The following is a 22,142-nucleotide window of genomic DNA, read 5'->3' on the forward strand; positions in this document are numbered from 1 at the left end:
TTGTGTGTCTGTGCACTGAATATTAAATCCATCTGGGAAATTTGGATCAAGCTGGTTTGGGGTACGCGATCATGTCTGATATTCTGTTAAGGTTCTTCTTTATAATCTCTCAGAGTTCTACCTTCAGAAATGCAGGTCCACGAATCAGTTCCTTAATGTGAGTTATCAATTTGGGCACTTGTGTACAACCATCGTGAGAGTCAATGCTGGGAAGAGTGCATTAGTCGTTTCTTACACCCACTTGGGCATTTATTAAAAGCACACTTCATGGCATTGTGCTTACCCTCATGCATCGACTGTATTTACACTTTCAAGAAATAAAAGGTACAACAGCTGTCACTGGGACGGTACCGTTTAAAAAGGTCCTTATAAAGTATACACTATTTAGGTCAGATGTGAGGTACAAATATGTGTCGTTGAAGTACTAATATAAACTGTTTGGGGCGGTTTCCCAGACAGGGTTTAGATTAAGCCAGGACTAGGCCTTAGTTATATTAAGACATTTTACAAACATAATTTATAAAAAACATTACTGGTGTGAATCTTGAAAAAAGTTTTAAGTTAAGACATCTCAAATAAGCATTTTAGTCTGGGACTAGCTAGCCCAGTCTCCTGAAAATATGTATAAATAGCACGAAGTGTAAAACTCGTGCAATACATACGCCAAATTCCACTTTGGCGTGCATATGATACGCAAAGTCCTTCCCATTCACTTAAACGGGGCCTCTTTTTTGTCGTTTTATTTATTGGTTTCTCAATTTTTTTGCAATTTTTTACCATTTTCGCTTGGGGTTAGGGTTAGAACAACTTTTTGTTATATAAAAATGACATCCCAACCCAAACCCCAACTCTAACCCCAACTCCAAGCGACCATGGCTTAAATATGGACAAAAACATTGAGAAACCTGTATATTAAATAACCTCATTAAGCAAATCTAAAATCTAACCCTAAACCCAAGCGAAAATGGTTTAAAAAACAAAGAAATTGAGAAACCAATAAATAAAACAACAAAAAAAGATGCCCCGTTTAAGTGAATGGGAAGGACTTTGCGTATCATATGCACGCCAAAGTGGAATTTGGCGTATGTATTGCACGAGTTTTACACTTCGTGCTATTTATACGCAACCTCAGGAGACTGGGTAGGACTAGCTTAAGCCTTGTCCGGAAAACCACCAATTTAGGTACAATACTGACCCCGGTGACAGCACTGTAGAAAAGTTTTGTTGGCTCAACTTAAAAACCTGATTGATACCTGGTTGCCTTAAAATGTACTATGTTCTTACTTTAACTTAGATGAATTAATACATACCTATCTTTTTTCATTGCGTGCACTTAATCTTTGTACAACGCAACGTGAATGTGTTAGCATTTAGCCTAGCCCCATTCATTCCTTACCCCCGCTGTGTGTCGCCCATCTCTTTCAATGAGGCGTTTCTAAATCTGCTTGTCATAAACAAATGAGTACCATCCACGTCAGTAAGTGACAAGAGAAGGATGACGTGAACTCCACTGGTTCGTTCTCATTGGTAGTCACTCACGAAATTTGCTCGACATTTGCATAAAGTTAAACTTTTCTTAACTTTCTCGTGTCACTGGACATGCCCATACGGTCGCCAATGGTCACTTTTGCTCGTGCCGCCGGAAGTCGTCCGGTTTCCATTGAAATGAATGAGATCGCGTCGCTCTGCTACTGCTGGTCGCTGGCTGTTTGAATGGGGTGTTAGGGGGCGTGCACACCAAAGCTTTTACGCCCGCGGTCGGCGCATGTTTTCAATTGAACGGAAGCTCAGCATTTTTCAAAAAAGCCAGCTGCTAGCGCTTTTTCTTCCGCGTTAAAAACCGGCGCTTGTCTTGTATGGCGGAGAGCACTTACATTGCAGCACTTCGACCTCGGCACGCAGTAACATCATCACTCCTGACTACTCCCCCTCTCGCTCAAATTTCGTCAATATTACTGCGAAGTGCTGCAAACTGAGTGCCACGTTTTATTTTGTGCCACCATATTTACTCGTGTAACTACTCATGTAAGTCTTTAAATAGGGAAAACATGGAAGTGTTTGGTGGCTTATAAATTCATCCCTGTTTGGATCCTAATGAATGGGGCTAGGCAAAATGCTAACACATTCATGACACGCTGTACAAAGATTGCGTGCATGCATTGAAAAAATATAGGTATGTATTAATTTGTTTAAGTTTAGGTAAGAACATAGTAAAATATTGAAAAACTGTGGTGTTTTCCTTTAACTAAAAATGTTTAAGGCAACCAGGTAACTTACTTTTTGAGTTGAGCCAACGAATCATTTTTTTACAGTGAGCTTTTGTATGCTAGTGTTATTATTTAAAATCTCCAGCTTTTTTCACACTAGAATTATTTGCGTTAAAGATAAAATCTTAATGTCTTGAAAATAAATCACATTGGTTGCACCTTTGTGCTAATAATCTGATTCGGGTCTGATCCTTGTTGTATGAAGGTGCCGATCTGTTCAGTAGCAGTCACAATATCTGATATTTAACTCAAGTTGTGCATGTTGCTGCCCTTCGGTGAGAAAATTTGGAGCGCATGTGATGGGATTTCAGCTGCAGCATACTTGGGCAATCTGTTACTCGCTCAACACTCGGGTAACAGTTGGTACCAATTCAGAGATGGACGGCCCTCAGGCGGAGCAGCGCGGGTGATAGAATTGGCCATTACTGTCAGCAGTTCATCACAGTTGTAGCCGTAGACAAATTCTGCTCTTCACTGTAACCATATAGTCTCCTTAATTTCAGTAGATGTTCACTCAGCATTCTCTTGTTTTATGAGAAGCTCCTGCAGAGAAATCGTTGAAGAGATTTTTTATTTGACACTTCGTTTCTGCAAGAAGTTTTTCAACTTTACAGCATGTGCCTTTCTTTATTTGTTTGTTTTTTCCTACGAAGGATGTATTTGTATCAGCAGCAAGATACAGTATACCGAAATAGTGCAAATGTGCATATCGTAATATGTATCACAATGACATGCAATTTAAATATGTATAATCTAAAGTTTTTGGTTGATTCAGATAGCAGAGATAATGTCAAGAGTGATTATAATTTATGTTATAATTAATTAGGGCTGCAACAACTAATCGATTAAATTGATAATAATTGATTATGACATTTTTTTGTTGATTAATTATATTATCGATTAGTTGGTCTGTGATGTCACATTCCCTGCTTTGTCTCGCTCCACCGTCGGACACGCATCCGCTTCATACAACGCGAGCTGTGGGCTTATAATTAAATTCAGGCTTAGATATAAAGGGGACATATCATGAAAATCTGACTTTTTCCATGTTAAAGTGCTATAATTGGGTCCCCAGGGCTTTTATCAACCTAAAAAATGTGAATAAGATCAACCCAGTAACTTATTTTGGGTAAACCATTCTCTGCAAGAATGTGAAAAAATAGGTAATTGAAATTTGGCTCCCCTGGTGATGTCAGAAGGGGATAATATTGCTCCCTTAATCTGCACTATCCAACCATGCCACTGCCATTTAGTACAGAGATCAGCTCATTTGCATGTTAAACGACAAACCCAAAACTACACATTTTTGCACACACCTAAAAAGTGAAAATTTTTACTTGGTATAGTAAATTATCTATATGGTATTTCGAGCTAAAACTTCACATATGTACTCTGGGGACACCAAAGATTTAAAAAAGTATTGTAAAAGGTCCCCTTTAATTAATAAAGGTTTGATTTTGTCCTTTGATATAAGTGAGTTTGTATTTGTCTTGAATCACAAAACAAGCATCTGTTTTAAAGTAAGGGTTGGTATTACAGTAACAACGCATGTATATCACTTCCATTTAAAATGTCTTTTTTAGTTCAACTTTGTACTATTGTGTGGCTATTGCACTTTTAAAAATACACTTCTACGTGCAAATACCCTAATTTAGTATCTTACTTAGCTCTAATAAGTGAATAATCGAATTGAGTAAATATTTCGTTTTTTATCAGATTAGTCTGTTAATTCCAAAATAATCGCCCGATTAATCGACTATGAAAATAATCGTTAGTTGCAGCCCTATAATAAGTTATATTTTATTGTAATTTAAGTTGATTTTACAAACTTAAAGCATTATCGTATCGCATATTATTAGTGTTGGGGGTAACAAATTACAAGTAACGTGCATTACGTAACAATATTACTTTTCTGAAGTAACAAGTAAAGTAACACATTACTTTATAAATGTACACATTAATATTTAAGTTACTTTATATAAAAGTTACTTTTCAGTTAAATTAATTCAATTTAAAAATAAAATAATGTACTGAATTAAATTGAACATATTAACGTAGAAATACGCACTCTGTGTGCCTGAGCGGGAACAGTTTGAGTCAGAAATGGAGATGGCAGACCAGAGCTTGACATTTTTGCGATCATAAAAAACACCTGCAAGGCCTTCAATTCAATTCAATTTTATTTATATAGCGCTTTTCACAAGTGTTAATTGTTGCAAAGCAGCTTTACATGAGAAGATGTAGAGGAGAACACAGATAATCAATAGATAATATAAGAAGTAGAGAAAGCGGTTAAACCGTACAAGCGAGCATATTAATAACGTAACGTATACAGTAAAATGCTAAGTTATGCCAAAGTTGGCTGACTCTCCCTGGGACTAAAAACCCTCTAGGAAAAAAAACCCAGTGGGAAAAAGTCCTAGAAGGACAAAAACCCTAGGGAGGAATTAATATATATTTATATATATATATTTATAGAAACGGTAGGGATAGGAGGCGGGTAAGCGAATTAAACTGGTTTAGCCGGTGGTCGTTGGAGATCAAGAGATCAAGCCTAAGCCAAGTAAGAAAAAGTAATGCAAAAGTAACTTAATAGTAAAGTGACTTTCCATGAAGAGTAACTAAGTAACGCAATTAGTTACTTTTTTGGGGAGTAACTTAATATTGTAATGCATTACTTTTAAAAGTAACTTTCCCCAACACTGCATATCATATATAGACAGTTTCATTGGAAGCACATGATACATGTCTGGATCCGAACCTTACTTCCGGTTTCGTTTTTTTAATGCTCTGACTAGTTGCTAAACTGATCTCTTGAACAAATGCCTCGTCGAAAATAACAAATGTTTTGGTTTCCTAGGTAGTCTATGTGTTGTTTTTTTGCTTGTTATATAAATAAACTATGTTTAAAGAACTTTGTTGTTATTTATTCTTAGCGGAGTTTACCGGAAGCTACGTGCAGCCGCTTGTTTATGCTGAAACGGTCTATAGCATATCACAATTTTCGTCAACAGTCTATGTAAAACTTTTCATGATTAAATAAACCTTTAAAATGATTCATAAGCCTCTATTGGTGTAATGAACAGTGTTAAATCTTATGCCGAGTTCAGACTGCATGATTTTCAAACTAGTCGGGTCACAAATGTTTTCACACTGCGTGACTATCTGATGTAGCGTTCGGTCGCTGCTGTTTCACACTTTATGATGGATTGGCAAATGGAGGTTTCACACTGCATGACTTTACCATAGAAAGAATCGCTGACAACTTTGTCCTGGTCCGCAAACTACGTCTCACAACCAAACGCACGCAAGAAGTGACGCGGAAACAACACGAGGCCACTCGTGCAAGACCGGAGTTTTTACGTGGGACTGGGATTATTATTAAAATGGTAGCCCACAAGAAGCTTACCATACAAATTGCATGTGCGCTCATTTTAATCAGAAAGAAGAAAACGAAATTAAGATTATGAAGGAGAAGAATGGTTGGAGAGACTTCTCCTCGAACTTCCAGCTGCCCTGTATGTTGCTCTCTCATTGGCTGTAGGTCATCTTCGATGTTATTTTTCTCGGATCACGTCTTTGATAATTCACACTGTGTGATTGTCACTCGCGTGCACGAGCATCGATTTGTCTGTTATTTCGGGCATTTTTCTGCGATTTCTCAATACCTGTCGGCGAGTCAAAATCAGGGCTAAAATCAGGGTAAAGTCTGAACTCGGCATTAAACATATAAACTATACAAAGTTTCATATTTAAATGATCTCTGTTCTCTTACCGCAGATACATTTCTATTTTTGAGCAGTACGAGAGTTTAAAAAGCAATGTATGCTGTAATGATCCCACCTTATGCAGAAGATTGGCGTGTCTAAGGAGGAGTTTTTAGCCACACCCACACAGTTCTCATTGCTGAACATACTGTACATACTTACTGACTCTTTAAAGTCAAATAATTTTCAGTCTCATTGTCAAGAGTAAGAGTGAAAAATAGAGCAGCTTACTGCTAATCTTTAAATGAAAGCTTTTTGCTCAGGATAAAAACCCTGCTGAATAACTATTATTTTACTCATTAGTTTTGCTTTACTAGCCTAAAATTCAAATTGCCTTTTGTGTAGAGAACACTCAAGCACAGAATATCCAACTTAAATTATTTTAAAATCTGGATTTGCCCGTACCGCTCTCATTTCCATGTAATATATTAGTCTCTAGCACATGGGTCTCCAACCCTGTTCCTGGAGGGCACCTGTCCTGCAGATTTCAGTTCCAACCCCAATCAAACACACCTTAACCTGCTAATCAAGTTGTTTAGTAGAGCTGTGGTGGCTGCATTATCAACCTGTTTTGGCAGGGTTGTGTTTTATGTTTGTGGGCGGGGCTTCTGTTAACATGCGGGGTGTACGTCTTGAATAACCATGGCGTGTTAATTTGTGTTTCCCTGTCTCTCTCGGTTCGCTCTCAGAACTGTGCGATCAGTATTCGTCTCAGGCCGGTAGATCGATAGAATCTCAGTAGCTGGTTTTGCTTGCTGAATGAGATGGCAACATCCATCAGGTTTGTGTGTGTGAATGTGTGTTTGTATTTGTGTGAGTGTATGATAGTGTGTGTGTGTGTGTGTGTGTGTGTGTGTGTGTGTGTGTGTGTGTGTGTGTGTGTGTGTGTGTGTGTGTGTGTGTGTGTTATTGGGGTGATTGACATTTGTGAGCTGTAGTTCAGAGAGGTAATAAATTCCACAGGACGGCCGCACAGTGATGCTCAATGTCAGCGTGCTTAAAGCTCAGATTAAGGTGTGTGTGTATGTGTGTTAAAGAGGCTGAGGTAAGCATTCCCAGACTAACGCTTTCTTTAATTGGATTTGTTTATTCATCAGCAGTCCTTCTGGATTTACCGCGTGCAGTAAATATGCCGATAGCACCTACAGTTGCTCCTGATCGTCTACGCGAGAGAAACCGAAACAGCTCAGGGCATTTTTTGATAATTCTTCCAGAAGTTTAAATTTAGATAAGCATGTGTCGTAGCTGTCCCTAAAGGGGTTTAATCTGAAGTTTTGGAGCACCCCTAACTGAAAAGATCAGCGAAAAGCAGCCTAAGCTGGTCGGCTGGTTTTAGCTGGTCTCCCAGCTTGATTTTAGCTGGTTAAGTTTAAGGCTGCAACTAACGCTTGTTTTTATAATCGATTAATCAGGCGATTCTTTTTTTTATGAATCGACTAATCGGATAAAATATAAATATTTACTTAATTAGATGTTTTCATGTATTCTAGCTAAATAAGGCACTAAATTAGGTTATTAAAGTGTAGAAGTGTACTTTTAAAAGTGCAAAAGCCACACACTACTACGGAGTTTTACTAATATTATAATATTTTTTATTTAGATATTTTAAGCCTTAACTAAAAAAAGTTTATGCAGCTTTTAAATAGTAAGAATCTTTAAATGTCAAAATATCAAGAGTCTTCAGGGATGTGCTGAGAATTTTGCTACAGATAATAAATTAACTTTAATCTTCAGCTTTAGACCTTGATGAATATTAAGATTATTTGTTATTAACAAAATAAATAAGCCATTATGATATGAAAGTGGTGATATACATACGTTGTTACAGTAACAAAAACCTGGATTTCCCCCTTACTAACTAAAACACAGTGGCGGAGTGGCAATCGGGACTTTTCCCGGTGGGCCGGTACTGATTTGAGGCCGCAAGGGCCGGTCTGATAATGGTTATACATTGCAAGTTATATAGCAACCCCGTCTGGCGGCCTGATGTGCGGCCACTTCCTACCTCTCGCTGGTCAAAGTAAATTGTGCAACCTCTCTGCTCAACACAGTATATGTGCATTCGGCAGGTCCAACCATGTCTAGGTTTTTTTTAAATATAGGGGGATCAGTGAGCGGCTCCTCCCCAAATGGCATAGCCTGACGGCCTTTGATGTAAAAAGCCGCTGAAAAAAAGCAGCTGAATGCCTGTTTATTGCAGAACTTATGCGATTAAGTGGATAGACTATTCGATAGACTAGTAAGTGTGGATTAAGGATGTTTAGAATCTCTAGTCTGATGATCAGGACATGAATGGATAAAATCAGCAGATTTGCAAAGGTTTATTTATCTCCACATAGGCTATATCATAAATAAAAATTAGAAGGGTAACTTTGCAGTATCACATTATATATTTCATAATATGTGATTTCCATATTATAGACAAGAGTTTTCAACAGCAATATGGGAATAAATATCCTCACAACATGAACGGCAATGAACGTCTCATATAGCAATAAATGTCCACACATAACAGCATAATGAAATGAATAAACAGACAAGGAAGCAGGATTGACATGTAAATTGTATTATTATTACGGGAAAAACAGCAATACCGTAAAACTTCAAATAATAGCCGAGTCCCAAATAGACGCCTGTCTCTTTTAGACGCCTGGTGTGACGACAGGTTTGGGTAAATAAACGCCTGTCTCAAATAAAGGCCTGGTCTGTTTTTTAGTTTCGGGTTGTATTTAATCTTCTAAAACCCGTCAGATAGTCTGTTTAGTTCTATGGTGCAGATTGAACACGCTAAAGTTTTTTTTGCTTACCGGTAGATGTCACGTGACAGACGCAGTCGTTCCTTTACTCATCACTATGACAACACAACAAGCTTCGTCGCCAGGATTGAGGTGATGATGACAGTAGCGAAGTGGCAATCGGAGAGTCAGGACTTTTCCCAGTGAGCCGGTAGTGTTTTGGGGCCGCTGATAATAGCCGGGCTTTCAGTCTTTTGTCATGCATGCACTCCCGCCACACATTGTTTTCTCACGTGGAAACACTATTTATCATATTTAATATGCTGCAGCGCCTAAAATGTATCTGGCCGCACTGCTCTCTCTCTCTATCAAGCCCGTCTTCCCTAGAGTTCTAGTCGAGCGAGCCAATACAAAAAAAAGAAAGAGGCTACACAATAGCCAATCAGAAAATAGCACTGTTGTATCTGGGTAAGATTTCACGCAACAACCAATAAAGAAACATATCATTGGTTGCTTTATTTATACTGCCAATAATTTAAGACTGTTGTTATTACACGAACTAATTTGTTAAACACATTCAAATTAAAAATAAAACGTAATATGTGGTAACCTCCTGCTGTCATGCTGGAACAATTAAATTAAAAGCCTGTCTCTTATAGACGCCTGTCTCTTTTAAACGCCTGGTGTGATGATAGGTTTGGGAAAATAAAAGCCCGGGCTATTATTTGAAGTTTTACGGTATTACTGAAATAAACTCTGAGGTAAATGCGTCAAACTTGCTGTTAACCGAACTTACAAGTCTAAATAAGCAATAACAGTGGAAAAAACATTATTATCTCTCGAAATTAAAATTATATTTAAAGGAAATATTCTAACAGTTATTCAAAGATGCACAAATTAGTGATGGTCAACCCGGATCTTTTTAAGGATTCGGGTTAATCTGAGTCACTCACTTATATGATCCGGGTTGTGCGAGTCACTTGAGTCACTTGAATCACTTGGTCAAAATCTCCCAGGTCAAAATCTCCCAGTTCCAATCGCTAATACTAATGCAACCAAGCAACTCAGATCACGCATACGAGTCTACGACTCCTCTGCTCGCAAAAAAAGGGCTCATGTTAACTGAGGAACTTGTAAAAAAACATGCATGTCCGTGGTAACATTATCAATAACATAATTGTAAAAGTTCGGTGTGTGTGTTTAGTTTCATTTCATAACGACAAATATATCAACACCACGTTTAAAAGATGTGAGGCTGTGTTGAATTGGGCCGTGAGAGGAACATGTCCTGTTTCAGATTGACTTACAATATCCACGATAGGCTTCCGTTAATGCAGCCACACAGTGACTCATCCGCGCAAGAACATGATCTTGTAAGTGAGTCCCAGACAGAGCCGCTCGCCCGCTCCTGCACGGGTCCTGTGAGTAAACCACTCACGTCACTCCGAGTGACTCAGTCAACAAGAGGAGCCGTGTACGTCCGTCGGTGGCGGATCTTTACAGCAGCACTGCTGCAACAGTCCTCGTATTTAACATTTTTAAACATTTGCAGCTTCTACCCAAAACATTGTGCCAGTCAAATATTGCAACAGATTAGCCTACATGAGTCAGTGGGTTAATAACACGAGCAAGGCTCGTCGGATTCAAGCTCTATGAGTTGAGTCACTCTCTGTGTGAATCCCCGAGCCGCCGACCAACTCATTGTCGCGCGCACGCATCCCTTTGTACCTGGAGCTGCAGAAAGTGAGCTTTTGGCTTACTCGGTATCCCCAGTCGACATTTGGTGATGTAAATTAACTCGTTGTTGCAAGTTATAGAACATATGGCAGCTTATGTAGAGTTATGTGTTGTAATTCTGTTGTAAACATTTGAAGAGCTTTGTGTTTGATCAAATTTTTCATTTTTAAAGCAAAATCTGAGAGGACTCAACTGACTCGGGTTAATGGTCACTAAGGACTCATGGTTCTCGAGTCATTTTAGGGATCGGGTTAAATGATCCGAGTTTCGAGTGACTCGCTCATCACTAGCACAAATTATTCCATATATTACTTCCTGTTTAAGAGCATGTTCATCTCTGGCCTTGCTCTGTTATGTAATAGATTGACAGATGCACATCCCCGTCTTTCAAACAGGTATCATTTTGTATAGTTACTCATTTAGGAAAATTAGCCATGATTTTATTAAGGGTTTTTTTTGGTAGATTGATTATGATTTGTATAACCATAGTTTTACTACAAATACGAGACCTTATTATTTTTTTTATTTTTTGACCACGGAGGACCGGTGGTCTATGAAATTTCCCGGTAAATTTTTTGGTCCCACTCCGCCCCTGCTTTACTTGTCTTCTTCACTAGATGTCACCCACCTTTTATTAATTACCCACTTGTAAACTGCTGTTCACTATTATTTTTTTATTAATATAGTATTTGTATTATATCTATTTATTGAGTTGAATCGAGAATCGGGTATAAAAACCGACCCAAGATCCAGAATCGAAAATTGAACCGAGAATCGAATCGATTTGATAGCTTGTGAATCGAAATTGAATCGATCTGGAACATCTGAATCAAAACCCAGCCCTAGTTAACATGTGCTAATACACACTTACACACCAAAGAAAATGTAAAATTGTGAATCGGACCATAGTTGCTCTTTAAACCAAATACTTTCATCTTAAACCATCCTATACCATCTAAGACCAGCCTAGCCAAGCTTCCAGACTGGTCAAGCTGGTTTAAGCTGGTGGCTTGGATGGTCTTCCAGCCTGACCAGCTAAAAAGTGTCCAAAACCTCTCTAAAACCAGCTTAACCAGCTAAAACCATGATGGGATACCATCGAAAATCAGCCAACCAGTCTTTTAAGTAGGGGTTTTTCCTAAACTTTACTTTTCTAAATTTTACTCACAATATTTCTGAAGTGTTAATGTCATAATTAACCCAAAAATTGGTTATGCCAAATCGTTTCCTTGCACAGAAGAGTGTGTTCAATCTTAAAGCGTTAGTTCACTGGCTCTCATTAATTTCTCACCCTCATGTCGTTCCACACCCGTAAGACCTGTTTTGTCAATACGCGTCAGACACTAACTACTCGTCGCTTCATGAAATGAAGATTGAACCAGTGTAGTCACATGGACTATTTTAATGATGTCTTTACTGCCTTTCCGGACCTTGACAGTTGTGAGTTGCTTTGCTGTCCATGGGTGAATAAAGGTCTTACGGCTATGGAACGGCATGAGGGTGAGTAACTAATAGCAAAATATCAATCTGGGATGAACCAACAATGGTTCTTCTACAGCATCGCTGAAAAGAGTATAGCACCTTTATTTTTAGGAGTGTAAGTGTGTGTTTTTTGGTTCAAAGTGTGATCTATAGAATTGATTTTTGTGTTGATGATCTCTCGATCTGAACTGAAATAGAAGTAAAGGTTTGTTTTATGTAGAGACGTTGCAGAGGCGGTGAAGGTCATGTGATCTCAGTCGAGAGTATGTGTTTCATAGAGGATGAGTGTGCGCTGTTCGCCAGACGCCTGGAGACATAACGCAGTTCTCGAGCCTGACCAACAGAGACAGGAAACTGTTGGTGAAAACTGAGCCAAGTGTATGTGTGTGATCCCTGGAAGCCACTGTTAAAGAGGTGGAAGAAAGGATGGAGAACAGATGTGGTCCATTTCTTTCCTTCGGATGAGGTGGACACGGGAATAGCTAACAGCACAGACAGGAAGTCAGATGGAGACCCACACTTCAGTGCTTATTGATGGATGATAGTGATACCCAGAGTCTTTCCATATTAAGGCTGAGTCCATGGTTCAATTTCAACTGCGCAAAGACCCTGATGAATTGGAGAGTGGAAAATAGAGGAGAGAGGTGAAGAGAGGGAATCCACGCTCTGAAGAGCAAAATTAGGTCCAGCTCTCAGGGTAAAGTCTTGCTTGTTCCCGGTTTAAGTGGGTGTTGGGGGTTCTCCGTGGAAAAACAGGTCATTCCAGCTTAAAAATGGTTTTAGGAACATGCTAGTTGTAAACATTTCACAAATATTGAGGTTACTGGGACACAAAATGTCAAAGTGTGAGTAATGATTTAACGATGTTTTTGCTAATACAGCGAAAATTAGATAATCTAGGTTAAGAATGTCTTAAAGGGCACATTTTATGCATATTACATTAAGATGTAATATAAGTCTCAAGTGTGCCTAGAATGTCTCTGTGAAGTTTCAGCTCAAAATACCCCATAGATCATTTGTTATAGGATGTCCAAAATGCCACTATTTGGGTCTGTACCTTTAAATGCAAATGAGCTACTGCTTTGTGTTAAAAATAGATCTGATTCCTGTGAATACAGTCTGGGATTGTACCGCATTAGCGCTACAATGTGCTAACAAACACATTTAGAAAAGCTTTTGGGAAAAAATAAACCAGTCAGTCAGTGGCCGCGGATGGGGCTTTGTTAGTGTGACATCACATTAACAAGAGAATCAAAACGGCATGTCTAATGAGACTGCTTTGGTTTAATGAGGATTAAAAAAAGATTTTATTGTAGGTTTGCTGTGTTCACACACTGCTAATACACATTCATGTCCAAACACCTTGAAAATGTTGAGTTTGTATAATATGTGCCCTTTAAAGGAATATAAAAATGACCCTTTAATTTACTCGCCTTAATGCCATTCTAGGTGTTTATGACTTCCTTTCGTCAGCTAAACACATTTAGAGCTTCTAGCTTTGTAATGACATTGAATAGTGATTTTTATAAGCCCATCCATCATCAGAAAAAGGAATCAATTTGACACCGATGGGTTAATATATATTTTTTCTTTTGAAGCCATTTTTTCATTGTACCTAAAAGTGTGGCAACTAGCCAATGGGTCTCATTCACTAAGCATGCGTACGCACAGATTTGTGCGTGAGATGTGTTTTCACGAACAAATCGTGATTTAACAAAAAATTTTGTATCAAAATGTCTTCTTAACGTACGCAAAAAATCAAGAAAACCTAAAATCACTTGTATGCATGAATCACGTATACTATAATCAAATACTAGGCTATAATTATAATGTTTATAATAATGTTGATATATAAAATGTACATGATCATATTTTCTATTATATTTATTATTAAACACAATTTATATTATTATTATATTTTGTAAATGTAATGAGAAAGTCTAAACGTCAATCACTTGTTCTCCTGTCTGTTTTATTGTAAATACAGATGTGTCTCTGTCATATTAATTAAATGTTATATTTGTTAAAGCATCCAATACTTCTTTAATGTTACTCCGGTCGGTGGACAGCACTGGCTTCCTCCAGCGACTGCAAAACCTCCCAAATAAAAAATGCAAAGCAAAACAGAACTGCAGATAATAAATATGATCATGGATTTATTTTCAAGCTCTTTTGCTTATATGACAAACTGCGCTAAACATTTCTGTGGACCAGCGCTGCAGAAAACCCTTATATGGAGCTGGTTTGGGCGTGTTTTATGCAAATTACAAACCTCGTGTACGTGGCTGCTCATGTAGAACACTCCAAATTCACTAATGTAAGAAAAGTATAAGTACAAACTCATGTGCGTACGCACATGTTGTGAATGAGGGGGAAGTTCCTGAAGTTTAAGTGTGCGTATAAATATGAAAACAATTATTATTGCATGAGACCAATTGTCTCTCATATTCAAGTCAATGTCTCTTATATTATTGACATTTTGTGTCTCACACACAAACACATTCTGGTTTCCGTGTTTTGTGGGGACATTCCATAGACATAATGGGTTTTATACTGTATAAACTGTATATTATATTCCCAAACCCTAATCCCAACCTCCACAGAAAACTTTCTTCCCACAGAAAGCTTGTTTCCTCATGGGGACCTCAAAATGTCCCCACAAAGTCAAATATTTACTGGTATTCCTATCTTTGTGGGAACGTGATGATTACCAGGTACACACACACACACACACACACACACACACATACATATAATTATGCTGATCATTTTAATGCAAAATCACTGTACTGAAATGTAGTAAAATTATTTAAATACATAGAATAGAATAGAATAGCCCAACAATCCTTATTAAGAGTAAAGATAAATGCTACTGTGAAGCCGTCCACTGCCTTAAGATGGTTGAAGCTGGAATTTCTAGCAGGGTTTTCTGGTGTTCCAGGTAGCGTTAATCGATGGTGATCAATACTCTTGATGGGCGTAAAGACATTAACGTGTTCTGACTTTTAAACGCTCAAACCGCCAGCGAAAAGCAGGCTTTTCCCTATCTGATGGAAGAGTACTTTCTCTTGGTGTACGTGTCACATCTAAACACGTCATTGCACACTTTTTTGTCTGTGTTTTGCCCGTGTCTGCGTCTCTTCTGGTTGTTAGTGATGCAGGTCTGATTATTTAATCTGATTCAGAGCAGAGTGACTCAGATGAATCTGCGCGAAGGGACTCTTTAAAATGACACTGTGCGACATCTCTCTGACAAGAAACAGTTTTCAAGGAAAATTGCATTTAACTGAGGAGTTTACACTAAAAATGTAAGTCTCCTGTTTTAATTTAAACAATGCTTGTAGAATAAAATAAAATAAAATAGACAAAGACATAGAATAGACATTAGAATTGCATAGCATAGAATAGAATAGACATTGGAACTGCATCGAATAGAATAGACATCAAATAAAATAGAATAGAATAGACTAGACTACACTAGAATAGAATAGACATTAGAATTGCATATATTAGAATAGACATTAGAATAGAATAGAATAGAATAGAATAGAATAGAATAGAATAGAATAGAATAGAATAGAATAGAACAGAATAAAATAAAATAAAATAACATAGACTAGAATAGAATAGACATTAGAATTGCATAGAATAGAATAGCATAAAATAACATAGAATAGACATTAGAATTGCATAGAATAGAATAGAATAGAATAGAATAGAATAGACATTAGAACTGCATAGAATAAAATAATATGAAATAGATTAGACATAGAATAGGTTAGACATAGAACAGAATAGCATAGAATAAAATAAAATTGAATAGACATATAGTAATATAGCATAAAATAGCATAGAATAGACATAGAATCAAATAGAATCGACATAGAATAGAATAGCATAAAATAACATAGAATAGAATAGACATTAGAACTGCATAGAATTAATAGAATAGAATAGATATAGAATAGGTTAGACATAGAATAGCATAGAATAAATTAGAATAAACATATAATAAAATTGCATAAAATAACATAAAATAGCATAGACATAGAATAGAATAGAAATAGAATAAACATAGAATAGCATAAAATAGACATAGAATCAAATCGAATAGACATAGAATAGCATAAAATAATAGAATAGAATAAAAATAATAGAATAGCATAAAATAACATAAAATAGGCTAGAATAGAATAGACATTAGAATTTCATAGAATAGAATGAAATAGAATAGACATACAGTAGAATAGAATAGCATAGAATAAACATATTATAAAATAACACAGAATAGAATAGAATAGAAATATAATAAAATAACATAGAGTAGAATAGAATAGCATAGACTTAAATAGAATATACATAGAATAGAATAAACATAGAATAGAATAGAATAGCATAAAATAACCAGTGATGCCACAGTTACTTTGAAAAAGTAATCTGAATACTGATTACTGATTACTCCTTTAAAAAGAAACTAAGTTACTTTACAGATTACTTGATTTTAAAAGTAACTAAGTTAGATTACAAGTTACTTTGTTAGTTACATTCCAGTAGCTGCCAACACCCCCACTGCCTCAACATTAAAAATTACAACCGGTTTTGCCAACACTCACTTTATTGGAAGTGCATTTTTAACAGTAACGTCAACAATGTATCTCCTGACATTTTAAGTTGAACTGTAACTAATATATATATATATATATATATATATATATATATATATATATATATATATATATATATATATATATATATATATATATATATATATATATATATATATATATATATATATATATATATATATATATATATGAGTCTTTCTTGAGTTCACTGAACATAAATAGGGGTGAGCAGGGGCCATTTTCAGAAAAACTTAATTTTAAAAGTTAATGTTTTAGACAGAGATATATTTTTGTTGTGGTCAATAACTCACAAGTGTGGTCTATCAAAACCAGCTGGAATTTTGAACAAATGTAAAACGACTTCTGTATAATTTCACTTTAAACAAGAGTAGTGAATTGTTACTTTTGACCTTGACAGCAGGGACGAAAGTAACACACAGGTGGGTCAAAAGTAACACAACAAAACATGATAGATTTTTGTGTTACACTTGTTTTTATTAAATATATATTACTATGACCTCTTTAATATGTAACTGCAAACTTATTTTGTCATTTATCTTTGTAAAAAATAATTAAATTTCATTTTTATTTTAAATTTCAGTTTTATCAAATGTTTCAAAAGCAACCAACAGTACAAACTTAAATTGCTGAGACTAAAAAAAATTCAATAGTTTGAACACTATGAAAATAAAATTAAATCAAATTAGAATAATATCAATTTTTACCATATTATACACAGTATTAGCAGCGAGACAAGTGTTACTTTTGACCCGACAGGATCTACTTACTCTATAAACTCGACTTACTTTTATTTTGAAAAACTGAGAAGTCTTCAGGATGTTATATACTAAATACCTTGTAGATTTATCAGTATTGTAACACATGAAACGAGAAACACAACGCGTTGTAAGAAAAAAGACCGCTTTTGGAATATACTTATCATGGTTGAAAACACGGTTCTGGATCTACACGTGGAAATCGGTGAGTAAATAACGCGATATTTGTCAACTCTTTCAGAGGTTATGTGCTAATATGCTGTCATAGTGAGATGCAGATGTTATCAAGGCTCGGAGAAAATCGCTTTGTTACTTTCGTTCTTTAACTCTCCCACACTTACTGGTTTTGCACTGAAGTCCAGCTTTTGTTGTTTGGGTAGTGAATGAACTCCTGCTCACTGCTTCGCATCACCGGTTGGGACTTGCTCTTAATTTGACTGTCTGCGCCGTGCCGCGACTCCAAATGTTTTTTTATTTTTTATTTGACGTAGTGTTTTTGTAGCTGCATCTCTCTTCTCTCTCCATTGTACGTTGTTTACGTTTGTGTCGCTTACACGTGACCTGAATTGTCCTCGTGCTGAAAACGTGACTTGTCGCACACCTGACTTCACTTCCCGAGACGCAAGAAGAAATATACACGAAAATATATATTTTACTAAGGAAAATTTCAAAAATAGTAACGCACAGTGACTTGGATAAGTAACTTTAATCTGATTACTGGTTTGGAAATATTAACGCGTTAGATTACTCGTTACTAAAAAAAGTGGTAAAATTAGAGTAACGCGTTACTAAGTAACGCGTTACCGGCATCACTGAAAATAACATAGAATAGACATAGAATATAATAGCATAGAACAGAATAGCATAAACATAGAATAGACATAGAATAGAATAGCATATAATAGAATAGACATAGAATAAAATAGAAAAGAATATACACAGTATAGAATGGATATAGAATAAAATATACATAATATATTAGACTAAAATAGACATAGAATAGAATAGCATAAAATAACATAGAATAGCATAGCATAGAACAGACATAGAATAGAATAGCATAGACATAGAATAGCATAGAATATTTGTGTTTCTGTAGCTATAGTGTCCTTTGGTGTTAGATCAACTAGCAGAGCAAAACGTTGTGGGTTTGATCCCAGGGAGCGATAAAATGTATAGCTTGAATGCACTGTATGTGGATAAAAACATCTACCAAATCCTTAAATGTCAATGTAAATCCATAATCAAAATAACATATTCCAGTCTTTTCCCATTCTTTTATTGTGACATAGTAATTATTTAAATTTTGTGCATAATGTCTAACAAGCTCCGATATGTGAATCATGCCACAATATTCGTTTAAGGGGAACCTATCTCTTTAAATTTCCAGAGGCTTTCCCGGACAGACCTTCGCTAATCAAAGCATGTAACTTTTGTAAAAACATTGTCTCAGACTTTTGTGAAATTGTTTCAATATGCCGGAGAAAATGTGTTATTAGGTTCATAAAGAGCGAGCTTTACCGAGCCACTAGCCGCAGAATCCGCAAATTACATCTGATCAACCCGACGCAAGAATGAAATTGCGTTTTTGAACTGGTAATCACCCTCTGTGCGTTGGTGTAAGAGGCCTGAGGGTGGGATTCAGGGATGCATGCTGCGTAATTGATTGTTTGCCATGCATCTGTCAAACCCTAACAGAGACATTCAGGCTACAGATGAGAGCTGTCAGTCCGATGCATCGAATTCATGTGAGGGATTCATATCAAGCAGGATTAAACTCTGATGGTCAGCATTAGCATCACAGCTTAATGTTGAAAAATATGCGGTAACAGCTTGACTATTAGACTACGACCCTGCAAGGTTAATTCGGTGGACTTTCCACCTGTATTTTAAGTTGATGATGGGATTATAATGGGTCGGGGACGTCCTGTTAATTTTGGCTTTTTTGCTTTGATGAGGGTGTTTTTAATGCGGTCAGTTTTGTTTGTTCTGTTTAGTTACTCGGCAGTGCTACGAAATCTAATGAAGCTCAAACTTGAGGGGCTTATTAGTTTATGTAATGATGTACCTGTCATAACATGTTTACAGGGTGTCTGTGGAGATCTCTTTCATACACACACACTGAGCTTTTATAAACTTATAAGACACAGAGTGATGAGTCGTGTTGTATAATTTGCACAGGAAACCATCCCACACTGTGAGTGTGTTTCGGAAGTTGTGTAAGTTTGTGTTTTTTGAGTTTGTCTGTGCGTGTGTTTGTCTGTCTCATGACTCATTCACTGTTTTTCAAAGTATCTCTATTTTCATTTATTCACAAAAGGAAATGAACTAGAGAAAGGAGAACGTATTAGCTGAAAATGAGTTTTACCCGATATTGTGTTTTTACAGACGGGTGGCGATTCAGTGCGAGACCGAAGGCGGAGGTCATAACTTGCATAAGTCTGCTCTTGCATAAATCGTTACTCACCATCATGTCACTATAAACCTGTAGGACTTAAGGAAATTTGTAATAACAGACCGTTCATTTATTATTTAACCTTTACGGTCAGAAAAATGGTCTTTGGGGTGGTACCATTTCAAAAAGTACAACTTTTCTCACATTTTCATATTGGTACTTTTTGTAGCGGTTTTCCGGACAGGGTTTAGGTTAATCCAGGACTAGGCCTTATTAATATTAGGTCATTTAAGCGGTTTATACAAACATACCTGGGTCATTCTACAAAAAAAGGTGGAAATGCTTGTCCCTTGCTTTGCAGACCCCTTAATCATTTAATTTGACCCAATAATCCCATAATAATATATATTTAATAAATGTAGACTGTCCTTAAAATGATGAGAGAGTTTATTTATTTAAATTTCTTTTTTTTCCTTTTTTAAACTTTTTTGTCTGGTCCTGAAAATGGCCCTGTCCCTTTGATTGTACATGGAAGTTGAACTGTGTACTTATTATTTAAAACCATGTTTTTATAAAACAAATCTAATTTACATTTACCTTTAACTCTGTATGAATTTACTACAACACTGAAATGGTAAAAAATACACTGTTAATATGAGTAATATCAAAAAAATATTTGTCCACCAAATTTATATCATTGGTGTTACCCTACCCAAAGCACTTTTATTTTAAAACAATGCATCAGCTCTTTGAAGTTTTTCATGGGTCAAGAGGTCAGTGAAAGAAGTGCAGTGGAGGAAGGCAAAAGGTTTGTGAGATGTCTTACCTTATTTGTCTAAAATATCATAATATATCTACGAATTTTGAGATGAGATTTTTTGGATGTCATTAGTCTTTTTTTATAGCTGTGAGTGTTAAGATCTTTACATAAAAATACATTATACTGAATAAGTATGTGATTGTTACATCTCTGATGAAATAGCACATGGGTAATGGCAGCCATTTTGTTAAAATATTAGTTTTTTTCTGTAAATTGTCATTGGTGTTACCGTAATTGGTGTTACTTCTTTAATGAGTACTTCCTAAGCACTATTCCTTTAACTGACCAACATAAAAGCATAAAAACAAAACAAGATGGAGCATTTTTTAAGTTTTATCATATTCATTATCTATTATTATATTCTAATTTTGTCATCGGTGTTACATTGTGTCATTGGTGTTAAACCAAGTTTTAGTGTTATGAATGAATTTTCTTGTACTTTCTAGTGATATTTTGTTGTTGATATGGGACGTAAGACATTGTTGATATTTCAGTCTTTGCATCAAAGCCTTTTTGGTTGAATATTTTTGGCAGAGGTGTAAAGAGTAGCTGAAAGCCATACTTGAGTAAAAGTACAAATTCCTTACTGTAAAAATTACTCCACTACAAGTTACAAGTTACCAATTTCAATACGACTTGAGTAAAAGTATTAAAGTAACCCAATTTAAAAGTACTCAAGTATTTTTACTCGTACTGAATGTTGGCTCAAAGATGCACTAGTCCTCAACACAAAGAGACATTGTAGATCTGGGCAGTGAAAACTAAGAAAGTTTATTTATGAGGTTTTATTTTCTAATATAGAAAAGAAATCAAACTCCTCAAAATTTTGACCTGGCAGAACAAACACAGATTAAACATAGTCATAGTCTTTTGACAAAAACTGAATTAAGTTTTAGTCATATTTTTGTCATCTGAATTGATTTAGTTTTAGTCTAATTTTATTCAACTAAATGCCATGAGATTTTAGTCTAGAAATCTACATTCAATTTAATTTAAACCCATTTAATTTTAGTCTAGTGTCATTGTGTACTTGAATGTGCCATGCTGAAAAATATATAGCCTAACTTTGTGATATAAATATATGGTAACACTTTACAATAAGGTTCATTAGTTAAGATTAGTTAGCTACATTAGTTAACATGAACTAATAATGAACTGCACTTATACAGCATTTATTCATCTTTGTTAATGTTAATTTCAACAATTACTATTACTTTATTAAAATCTTGTTAACATTACCAAATATTCTTATATAGGCCTATCCTAAAAAAGCTATAATTTTAATATTTAAAAAATTCCTGTAAACTAAAATTACACTAACAGAAATATGATAATGCATATTAAAAACGTGAAGTTGTTCATTTGAAAGATTACAGTTTTTTACAATCACTTTGCTACTATTTTCAGAACCTTGATGTCATTTTTCACAACTCTAGATACAAAACTCAAAACGGTAATCACTTGTAACACAGGCTGTCTAGTGTTCAAAACATTGCATTGTGCATTCACATCTTTAAAGACATCTTGCACTTGCACAA

General features: G+C 35.9%; 1 protein-coding gene across 4 annotated transcripts in view; it reads left to right on the forward strand.

The window, feature by feature from the left end:
* Window positions 1-22,142, forward strand: part of lingo1a (leucine rich repeat and Ig domain containing 1a) — a 142,698-nt gene that overhangs the window by 94,490 nt on the left and 26,066 nt on the right. The window contains exon 1 of one of the 4 annotated variants that reach the window (XM_055192223.2): window positions 20,550-20,592. The exons of the other annotated variants lie outside the window; for them this stretch is intronic. The gene's annotated coding sequence lies outside the window, so the exon portion shown is untranslated. Of the gene's footprint in view, window positions 1-20,549; window positions 20,593-22,142 lie in introns of those variants that run through there. 4 annotated transcript variants of the gene reach the window in all.

This window comes from Misgurnus anguillicaudatus, chromosome 6 (assembly GCF_027580225.2).
Source record: "Misgurnus anguillicaudatus chromosome 6, ASM2758022v2, whole genome shotgun sequence".
NCBI lineage: Eukaryota > Metazoa > Chordata > Actinopteri > Cypriniformes > Cobitidae > Misgurnus > Misgurnus anguillicaudatus.